The sequence below is a fragment of the Cherax quadricarinatus genome, chromosome 37 (genome assembly GCF_038502225.1).
Source record: "Cherax quadricarinatus isolate ZL_2023a chromosome 37, ASM3850222v1, whole genome shotgun sequence".
In the NCBI taxonomy this organism is placed as follows: Eukaryota; Metazoa; Arthropoda; class Malacostraca; order Decapoda; family Parastacidae; genus Cherax; species Cherax quadricarinatus.
The window spans coordinates 12,029,078-12,040,487 of record NC_091328.1 but is presented as its reverse complement, the minus strand read 5'-3'; positions in this window follow the sequence as shown (position 1 = coordinate 12,040,487).

Sequence of the window (11,410 nt, the reverse complement as noted above, 5' to 3'; positions counted from 1 at the left end):
GACAAAGAGTCCTAATGGATATTCATTATTTTCAAGTGCTGTGCAAAGTAGGTCTAGCATTTTTATAATTGCATCATTTGTGCTTTTGTTTTGCCTGAAGCCAAACTGCCTTTAAGTGTTCCTTCCAGCCCTTTTCTTCCCTCACCTCTGATTCCCTTTCCAACTACTAGCTGTTTATAGACCCGGCACTATTTTCTGCCCCCCAGCACTGCATGACCCTTGTCAGTTGAGTGCTTTACAGTATTTGATAATAATAATATCTGATATAGACAAAGATGTATGCCACAACACTGTGTCTCCCTTTGCGGATGACACCCGAATTTGCATGACAGTGTCATTCATCGAAGACACTGCAAATCTCCAAGTGGACATCAACCAAATATTTAAATGGGTCGCAAAAAACGACATAAAGTTCAGTGAAGACAAATTTCAATTAATCCACTATGGGGGGGTTGAGAATACTTTGTGATGTTATTAAGGACTATAATCCCTTACATATGAGCTTCTCGATTTTGGATAGCAAAGGTAAATCATCTCCAGTTGCTACACCTCACTTCTAGGCCAGTATATAAGTCTCTGGCCTGGTGTTTCTGCTTAGGCTAAGGGACTGATCACCTCAAGATTACCTCTCTACTAATGTCTCCAGTGAAATAATCATCTGTATTCGACTGAAGCTTGCTGCATAGGCTTAACGCTTTGACAAAGACACTCAAGTGCTGACACGTGTCTTAGCCATCAATTTGTCAATATTGTATACCATTTAAGTAGAATGCTTCACAGTTTCTCATTTGGTACTGTTATTCCACCATGGGCCATTCCAAGAGCAGCAGATTTGTTTTGAAACAGCGTTATTACCACTTACTTTTTTAATATGGGCGGCTGAGGTAATTTTCGAGGAGGCTGAATCCTTCTAAGTCTCTCCTTGGCACTGACACTGGCCCATCCGAGTTTTTTTTTTTTTTTTTACTTACCAATTTTCCAGCCTAAGAGCTGTTATCATACCTCAGCTCATTTCAAAGTCCTGGCCCTATCCGAAGTATACTACCACCCCTGAGGCTGCAACCCACACCAGTCAGGTAACAGGGACAGCAGATGTAAGGAAATGGCCCAGTGTTTCCATCCATACTGGGGCCCAAACCACAGACACTCAGAGTGTGAGCTGATTGAGCTACCCTCCTAGCTATGGGATACCTTAGTTCTGACCTAATGTAAAATCAGGGTAGTGTGTGATGTATTTAGTGTTTTAGTTGTCCCACTCCTCTCAAAGAAAGTGCCTTGAAAGGGGCACCTGGTCTAAGGAAGTGGATATATCTTCCCCTTCCTTGGATCGAAATTTCTTTTGTGCTGTATGATCCTTATGGGCTTAGTGCTCCCTCCCAATTATAATACCTTAATAATAATAGTCATCTAGCTCTCTGTCCTAATCGTCTGTAACAATTTTTTACCTGATTTATGTAAATGGAGATGTAGTATACACAGACTCTGTGAAAGTCTACAATGAGTGTGATCATGGTGTAATAGCACACAAAAATGTGTGATAATGGAATAACAGGAAAAGTTGGAAAATTGGATCTATTACTTCTTGACAAAATGAACATAAAGAGTAATACTAAACAAAGTAAAGTCAAAGGAAGCTACTGTGAAAAGCTGTTCCATTAGGTACATTACTCACTCCCATCCTATTCCTCATCCTCATGTCTAATATATCCGTCACCGCTGCTCTACTGCTCTTACTTTATGGTCCCTCCTTGCCGACAGCCCTGACTTTGATTTGCGCTTACTTTTTGACTTCTTGTCATCAACTGCTTTACTACACGAACTTTGACATAGTATGGCCTTTAAGTGTCCCTTCCAGCCCTTTTCTTCCCTCACCTCTGATCCCCTTTCCAACTACTAGCTGCTTATAGAACCAGCGCTATTTTCTGCCCGCCAGCGCTGCATGACCCTTGTCAGTTTAGCACTTTACAATATCTGATTATAACAATATCTGATATAGAGATGTAAGCCACAACACGGTGTCGTCCTTCATGGATGACACCCGAATTTGCATGGCAGTGTCATTCATTGAAGACACCAAATCTCCATTGGACATCAACCAAATCTTTAAATAGGTCGCAGAAAATGACATGAAGTTCAATGAAGACAAATTTCAATTACTCCACTACGGTAAACTAGAGGAAATTAAAACTATCAGAGTATAAAACAAATTCCAACCATACAATAGAGTGAAAGCTAATGAAGGACCTAGGAGTGATGATGTCAGAGGATCTCGCTTTCCAGATCACAGTGGGTTTAGTGCTTCTTTTTTGATGATAATAATAATCAAAGATCACAATGTATCTACCATATCTGCTAGGAAAATGATAGAATGGATAATGAGAACCTTCAGAACTAGAGATGCCAAGCCTGTGATGATTCTCTTCAAATTGCTTGCTCTCTCTAGGCTGAAATACTGCCTTACACTAACGGCTCCTTTCAAGGCAGGCAAAATTGCAGACCTTGAGAATGTACAGAGAATTTTCACAGCATGTATAAGTATGATAAAGCACTTAAATTACAGGGAATGGTTGAAGTCTCTTGATTTGTACTCCCTGGAACACAGGCAAGAAAGATACATGATAACATACACTTGGAAAATCATAGAGGAACTAGTCCCAAATCCACATGAAAATCACTCCCTACAAAAGCAAAAGACTTGGCAGGAGTTGTGACATCCTGTGTATATGCTAGGAGACAACAGTAAGTGACAAGGGCCCAAGACTGTTCAATAGCCTCCCAGCATACATAAGGGGGAATAACAACAGACCCCCAGCTGTCTTCAATAGGGAGCTGAACAGGCACCTAAAGTCAGTACCTGACCAGCCGGGCTGTTGCTTATACGTTGGTTTACTTGCGGCTAGCAGTAACAGCCTGGTTGATCAGGTCCTGATCCATCACAGGGCCTGGTCACAGACCAGGCCATGGGGGCGTTGACCCCCAAACCCCTCCAGGTAATGATTTTTTGAACAATTATTTTCCATTTTTTAGTTTGTTTCTATTGTATGTACTGCATACAATTGAACCACACCACAGACACTGTGCGTGTGGCCCCCCTCAAGGAAGGTTCCTTGATGTTGGTGAGGGGCTCTTGATTTAGGGAATTGGATCTGTGCTCCAGTTCCCCGAATTAAGCCTGAATGCCTTCCACATCCCCCCCCAGGCGCTGTACAATCCTCCGGGTTTAGCACTTCCCCTTGATTATAATAATAATAATGTGCGTGTGGCAAAAGCGTTGTTTACCAGGCCACGGGACACCAATATCATCAATACTCCTCCTCACAGGACTCAAAGAATGACTCTCCCACAGAGGGTCCGTCGTTTTATACATAAAGATGATTACCACCGACCCATGATATTGAGCAACCTCCCTGATGAAGAAGATTGGGTAACACCAGAACCCTTCTATGTATACTGAGAAAATCATCGCCCCCAATTTCAGCACCCATATCCAACACATAACCAAAAAAGTATCCAAAACGGTTGGGATCCTCTCCAAGATACGATACTACGTGCCGCAAAATGCCCTTCTCACACTATACCACTCACTTATTTATCCATACCTCACCTATGCTATTTGTGCTTGGGGATCAACTGCAGCAACACACCTAAAGCCAATAATAACCCAACAAAAAGCTGCAATAAGAATAATCACTAAATCCCATCCCTGGCAACACACACCCCCACTCTTCATAGATCTAAACTTACTCCCTGTTCAGTACATCCACACTTACTACTGTGCAATCTACATCTACAGGACCTTAAACTCCAATATCAACCTTGACCTAAAACACTTTCTTGATAGTTGTGACAGAACCCACAGGCATAACACCAGACACAAACATCTCTACGACATTCCCCGTGTCCGACTAAACCTTTACAAAAATTCAATGTATGTCAAAGGCCCTAAAATCTGGAACACCCTACCTGAGAACTCTAGAACTGCAGACACATTCATCACCTTCAAAACTACCATTAGAAAACATCTTATCTCCCTGATAAACCCCATCAACTAACTACACGAATACCACCTGGTGGTTCACACTTACACTCACTCACCCATTTGACCATAAACAGAAATATTAATCTCAATCTTAAAATAATGAATCCTATGATACTCCAATACTGAAACTATGTACTGTGCCAAAACAAAAGCATTCACATTGCTAAATTCACAAACTAGTATTTAGTCACTTAGCCATAATACCAACTTACCTCATAATTTGTAATATTTTAAAATAAAGAATTAAACTAAGTCTGCCCGAAATGCCTAGCCATGCTAGGCGTTCTAGTGGTACACTCTGTAATCATTATTTAACTACATGTAAACCACACAACAACCAAATTCTGTAAATTCAACATTGTAATCCTTATAGAGAATAAACTTTGAATTGAATTGAATTAGGGAGACATCTTATATAACAATCTAATGTAAAAATTATGCTATTTACCATGGCTGGACACCACCTGTAAGAAGCCATTGTTACGTAATTCTATAAACTGGCCAGAAAATTATTGCCTTCATTGTCGCATAAATATCCGTTGTGCAATCGAAAAAAAAAAAAAAAAAATTAAAAATTTAAAAAAAAAAAAAAAAAAAAATAAATTGCAACTTGTATAATTACTACCAATTCAGAGTCATGTACTTATATATCTGTTATATCTATGTGACTCTGATGGGTTAGTATTATACCCCTTAAAGAATATCTTATCATTTCACATACACTTTTTAAATTACACCAAAGTGGTTGGGCCACTTACCTTTTATATCCTACCTCTCTCCCCCCTCCCCTTTGATTTAGGGAATTGGATTTGTGCTCCAGTTCCCCGAATTAAGCCTGAATGCCTTACACATCCCCCCCCCCAGGCGCTGTATTATCCTCTGGGTTTAGCGCTTCCCCCTTGATTATAATAATAATAATCTCCCCCCTCCCACCCTTTTCCAATATTTCCATCCTTCTTCCTTACCCATCTTACCAAAGCTCTGGTCATAAGAAGAAGAAGGGACACCAATGGGTATTGTTACATCACAACAAAAAAAATATATTAAGTCATTTCATATACTAAAATATTTTATAATAGCTAATGAACAAAATATGGCCCGTGGCCTGGTTGGCATAGTTCTCTCTTCACACGCTCCCCTCAAGGAAGGGTCCTTGATGTTGGTGAGGGGCTCTTGATTTAGGGAATTGGATCTGTGCTCCAGTTCCCCGAACTAAGCCTGAATGCCTTCCACATCCCCCCCAGGCGCTGTATAATCCTCCGGGTTTAGCGCTTCCCCCTTGATTATAATAATAATAATCTTCACACGCTGTGTCCGTGAAACCAAACCATACCCCGGCCGGGATTGAACCCGCGGTCATAGTCTCAAAACTCCAGCCCGTCGCGTTAGCCACTAGACCAGCTAGCCACAATAAGTGTCCGTGGTATGATTCCAGCAAGTGTGGAAACATTTGGCGTGTTTCCTTACACCTGTTGTCTGTTCCCCTAGCAAGCAAGTAGGTACCTGGGTGCTAGTCGACTAGTGAGGGTCGCATCCTGGGGGACAAGATTGAGGACCCCAATGGAAAAAAAAGTCCCTCCATGACGCACTGCCTTTCCTGGGTTACCCTAGGTGGCTAACCCCCAGGGTTAAAAATCTGAACAAAATTTTATCTTATCACATCTCCTGTGGTGCACATCAGCTAAATAACTGCTGCTGCATATGGGCTCCTGGCAAACCTAAGAATAGCGTTTCGACAACTTAGCAAGAAATCATTCAACAGTCTGTACACCCCGGACGTCAGGCCCATATTGGATTATTATTATAATCAAAAAGAAGCGCTAAACCACAAGGGCTACACAGCGCTGGGCCCATATTGGAGTATGTAGCTCTAGTATGGAACACACATCGTCAAGCACGTCAAGAAATAAGAGAAAGTGCAAAGGTTTGCAGCAAGACTAGTCCCGGAGTTAAGGGGTATGTCCTACGAGGAAAGGTTAAGGGAAATCGACCCGACAACACTGGAGAACAGGAGGAATAAGGAGGACATGATAAGGACAGGATGTTTCAGAGATGGGACACAGCAACAATTATTATAATCAAAACTAAGCGCTGAACCACCTGGGTCATACAATGCTATGTAGCAACAAGGGAGTCACAGCTATTAGTTTAAGACTCAGATTAATGAGTCACTGGGATGTTAGGAAGTATTTCTGTAGCCATAGAGTTGTCAGGAAGTGAAATAATCTGGAGAGTGATGTAGTTGAGGTAGGATCCATACATAGCTTTGAGAAAAGATGTGATAAGCTTATGGAGCAGGGCTTAGCGCTTCTTTTTTATTATAATAATATGGAGCAGGGAGAGAGGACCTAGTAGCGACCAGCGAAGAGGCGGGGCCAAGAGCTGTGACGACCCTGCAACCACAAATAGGTAAGTACATATTTAGGCGATTACAATTATCATACAGAATAACAGAAGCGCTGTATGACCTTTACGGCCCCTCAAGGGAGCTTCTTTGACGCTGATGAAGGGCTCTTGATCTAGGGAATTGGATCTGTGTTCCAGTTCCCTGAATGCCTTCCATCCCCCTACAGGCGCTGTATAATCCTACGGGTTTAGCACTCCCCCATGATTATAATAATTACCATTACGGGTTTAGCGCTTGGTTGTCATTATAATAATGTGTAAATTACCTAGGATAAGATAAGATAAGATAAGATTTCGTTCGGATTTTTAACCCCGGAGGGTTAGCCACCCAGGATAACCCAAGAAAGTCAGTGCGTCATCGAGGACTGTCTAACTTATTTCCATTGGGGTCAAACGAAGTGACTCATTGCCACTGGGGCCCTTGTAATATCTTATTTATAGCTTAGCTGTAAGATATTAAACTACATTAATCTCTAAAACATTTAAGTATCTTATTACCACTAAAACATTGGTCATTCATCTAGTAGACGTGCAATGTTAGTTTAATATGTTTATTATGCACCCCATACCCATCCTGTGGGCGGTAGTCAAAAGATTACAGAGGTACATAATTGGTCCAGGGACTGGACTCCAAAGTTTTGATAGCTGAGCAAGTTACAGAGGTAATGAATTCACAATTTACAAAGGTAATGAACTCACAATTTACAAAGGTAATGAACTCCAGGTAGGTCTAGTCACAATCATGACAAGTTAAGATAAGATTTCGTTCGGATTTTTAACCCCGGAGGGTTAGCCACCCAGGATAACCCAAGAAAGTCAGTGCGTCATCGAGGACTGTCTAACTTATTTCCATTGGGGTCCTCAATCTTGTCCCCCAGGATGCGACCCACACCAGTCGACTAACACCCAGGTACCTATTTGCTGCTAGATGAACAGGACAACAGGTGTAAGGAAACGTGTCGAAATGTTTCCACCCGCCGGGAATCGAACCCGGGCCCCCCGTGTGTGAAGCGGGAGCTTTAGCCACCAGGCCACCGGCCTGGTACGTAATGGGTCCAGGGACTGGCTCCCAAAGTTGTGATGGCTGAACTAGGTACAAGGTAATGAACTCACAAGTTACAAAGGTAATGAATCCTGTAAGAATGGTTACTTACGTTTATACATGGCTACAATCATGAACAAATTATAGTGTAATGAGCAATTCACACTTCCACACCCGGTCACAACTGTAGTGAGTTATTGGTGCAAATATTGATTGTTGAGACACACACACACACACACACACACACACACACACACACACACACACACACACACATATACAAATTCATACACACACACACATAAACACACACACACACACACAAGGGCATTCACAAGGCATTCAGGATGTTCCAGAGACTGGACACTGTAACAAGGGGACACGGAAGATGAAGGCACAGATGAATCAAAGGGATGTTAGGAAGTATTTCTTCAGCCACAGAGTAGTCAGGAAGTGGAATAGTTTGGGAAGCGATGTAGTGGAGTCAGGATCCATACATAGCTTTAAGCAGAGGTACGATAAAGCTCATGGTTCAGGGAGAGTGACCTAGTAGCGACCAATGAAGAGGCGGGGCCAGGAGCTTGGACTCGACCCCTGCAACCTCAACTAAGTGAGTACAACTAGGTGAGTACACACACACACACACACACACACACACACACACACACACACACACATACACACACACACACACACACACACACACACACACACACACACACACACGCACATACACAAACTCATACACAGACACACACACACACTCATACACACACACACACACACTCATACACACACACACGTCCACCAGAGATCTGGTGGACGAACCAGGGAGGAAAGACTGGGAGCTAGAGCTCCAAAAAAGGGAGGAAGAGTGGGGAAGGAAGATAGTAGAGCTTGGTAAGAAAATGGAGGAGCGGATAGCTGAAGAGTGCAGGAAGTGGGAAGTACAGGTCTTAGCAGCAGAAGCTAGGATACAGTGCTTAGAAGAGAAACTGCAAAGCCTGAAACAGATTAGAGAGACAAATGACAATTCAGGTGTGACATCAGGAAATTCAAAGTCAGGCGCAGACAAGGGGATGGTAAGCAACAACGGAGACATGCCGTACATGAAGGCCCTATCAGACCCACGTGGGGCCAGGGAAAAGACGACGAGCACACTAAGATCAAACGACAGGTCCGAAGACAATGAAGGTATGCTATATGCAGAGATTCTAACAGCCAACTGCAGTAGCAAGGGACAGCTGGTCAGGAAAGACAGTCCACTGAGAATAGATGTTTCAGATATGACAGGGACTGAAGGCAAGAACATGTCAATGGAAGGAAATAAAATGCCTCAGAGGACGCAGATGGAGACTCAGTGGGAGGAGGAAAGGGCGAGGTCAGTTTTTGTGTACGGGCTCCAAGAAGCCAAGGGGGCCAACTTTGAAGAAATAAAACAGGAGGAGAAAAAAATGATTGAAGGCATCATGAAAACAATAGGGGAGGGAAATATGACCCAGGTGACAAATTTTCAGAGAATTGGGTGGTTTGCGAGTGGAAGGATACGGCCTGTCAGAGTAACTTTCAAGGAAGAATCAGTTCGAACCAGGATTCTGCAAGAGAAAGCAAGACTGAGGGACAAACAGGGGTACCAGAGAGTATACCTCGACCGCGACAGAACACAAGAAGAAAGGACTACACTGAAAGAGAGGGTACAGAGATGCAAGGAGGAACGAGAAGCAATGAAAATGAGCAGGACCCAGACACAGGAGGAAGGGCAAACACACCCCACAGAATCTCCCACCAAAAGACTCCACCCGCGACATTCCCAACGCAACTGAGCAACCTATACTACAACCCACTCACTGTTCCCTCTGCCACCAATCCCCATATCACAAACCTCACCCCAAAAGCTGTCCCTTATGGGCATTCTGACCCCACCCCCATCAACACAAACCCCACCTACACCACAGCCCCATATAGGCCCCCACCAAGGCTCTCGCTCCCCCAACCCCAATATTCTTGCATGACCACAATGATAGAAAAGAAACTAAAGGTTTGGTACACAAACGCGGATGGAATAATGAATAAACATGAGGAGTGGAATGAAAGAATCAGTGAAAAATCCCCAGACATCATAGCAGTCACAGAAACAAAACTCGCTGAGACAATAACAGACACAATCTTCCCAACAGGATATCAGATCCTGAGGAAAGATAGAAGGAGTAGAGGGGGAGGAGGGGTTGCACTGCTCATAAAACACCGATGGGGATTTGAGGAAATGGAAGGCATGGACATGATTGGAGAAAGAGACTACATTGTAGGTACAATTCAGTCTGGAGAACATAAAGTAGTCATTGGAGTGATGTATAACCCACCACAGAACTGCAGGAGGCCAAGAGAGGAGTACGAAGAAAACAACAGGGTGATGGTGGACACACTGGCTGAGGTGGCAAGAAGAGCTCACTCGAGCAGAGCAAAGTTACTGGTAATGGGCGATTTCAACCACAGGGAGATCGACTGGGAAAACCTGGAGCCACATGGGGGTCCCGAAACATGGAGAGCCAAGATGATGGATGTGGTACTTGAAAACCTCATGCATCAACATGTCAGGGACACAACCAGAGAGAGAGGGGAGGATGAGCCAGCAAGACTGGATCTTGTGTTCACCCTGAGCAGTTCAGACATTGAGGACATCACTTATGAGAGGCCCCTTGGAGCTAGCGATCATGTGGTTCTGAGTTTTGACTATATAGTAGAGTTACAAGTGGAGAAGGTAACAGGAACTGAAGGGGACAGGCCAAACTATAAAAGGGGGGACTACACAGGTATGAGAAACTTCCTGCAGGAGGTTCAGTGGGACAGAGAAATGGTAGGAAAATCAGTAAACGAGATGATGGAATATGTGGCAACAAAGTGCAAGGAGGCAGAGGAAAGTTTTGTTCCCAAGGGAAACGGAAATAACAGGAAGACCAAAACGAGTCCTTGGTTTACCCGAAGGTGTAGGGAGGCAAAAACTAAGTGCAACAGAGAATGGAAAAGGTACAGGAGGCATAGGACCCAGGAAAACAAGGAGATTAGTAGAAGAGCCAGAAACGAGTATGCACAGATAAGGAGGGAGGCCCAGCGACAGTATGAAAACGACATAGCATCGAAAGTCAAATCTGACCCGAAACTGCTGTATAGCCACATTAGGAGGAAGACAACAGTCAAGGACCAGGTGATAAGGCTGAGGAAAGAAGGTGGAGAACTCACAAGAAACGATCAAGAGGTATGTGAGGAGCTCAACACGAGATTTAAGGAAGTATTTACAGTAGAGACAGGAAGGACTCTGGGGGGACAGACCAGATGGGGACACCAGCAAGGAATACACCAACAAGTGTTGGACGACATACATACAGATGAGGAGGAGGTGAAGAAACTGCTAAGGGACATCGATACCTCAAAGGCAATGGGACCAGACAACATCTCCCCGTGGGTCCTTAGAGAGGGAGCAGATATGTTGTGCGTGCCACTTACCACAATCTTCAACACATCCCTGGAAACTGGGCAACTACCTGAGGTATGGAAGACGGCAAATGTAGTTCCCATTTTTAAAAAAGGAGACAGAAAAGAGGCACTAAACTATAGACCTGTGTCATTGACGTGTATAGTATGCAAAATTATGGAGAAGATTATCAGGAGGAGAGTGGTGGAGCACCTGGAACGGAACAGGAGTATAAATGCCAACCAGCACGGATTCACGGAAGGCAAATCCTGTGTCACAAACCTTCTGGAGTTTTATGATAAAATAACAGAAGTAAGACAAGAGAGAGAGGGGTGGGTTGATTGCATCTTCTTGGACTGCAAGAAGGCCTTTGACACAGTTCCTCACAAGAGATTAGTGCAGAAGCTAATGCATCAGGCGCATATAACAGGAAGGGCACTGCAATGGATCAGAG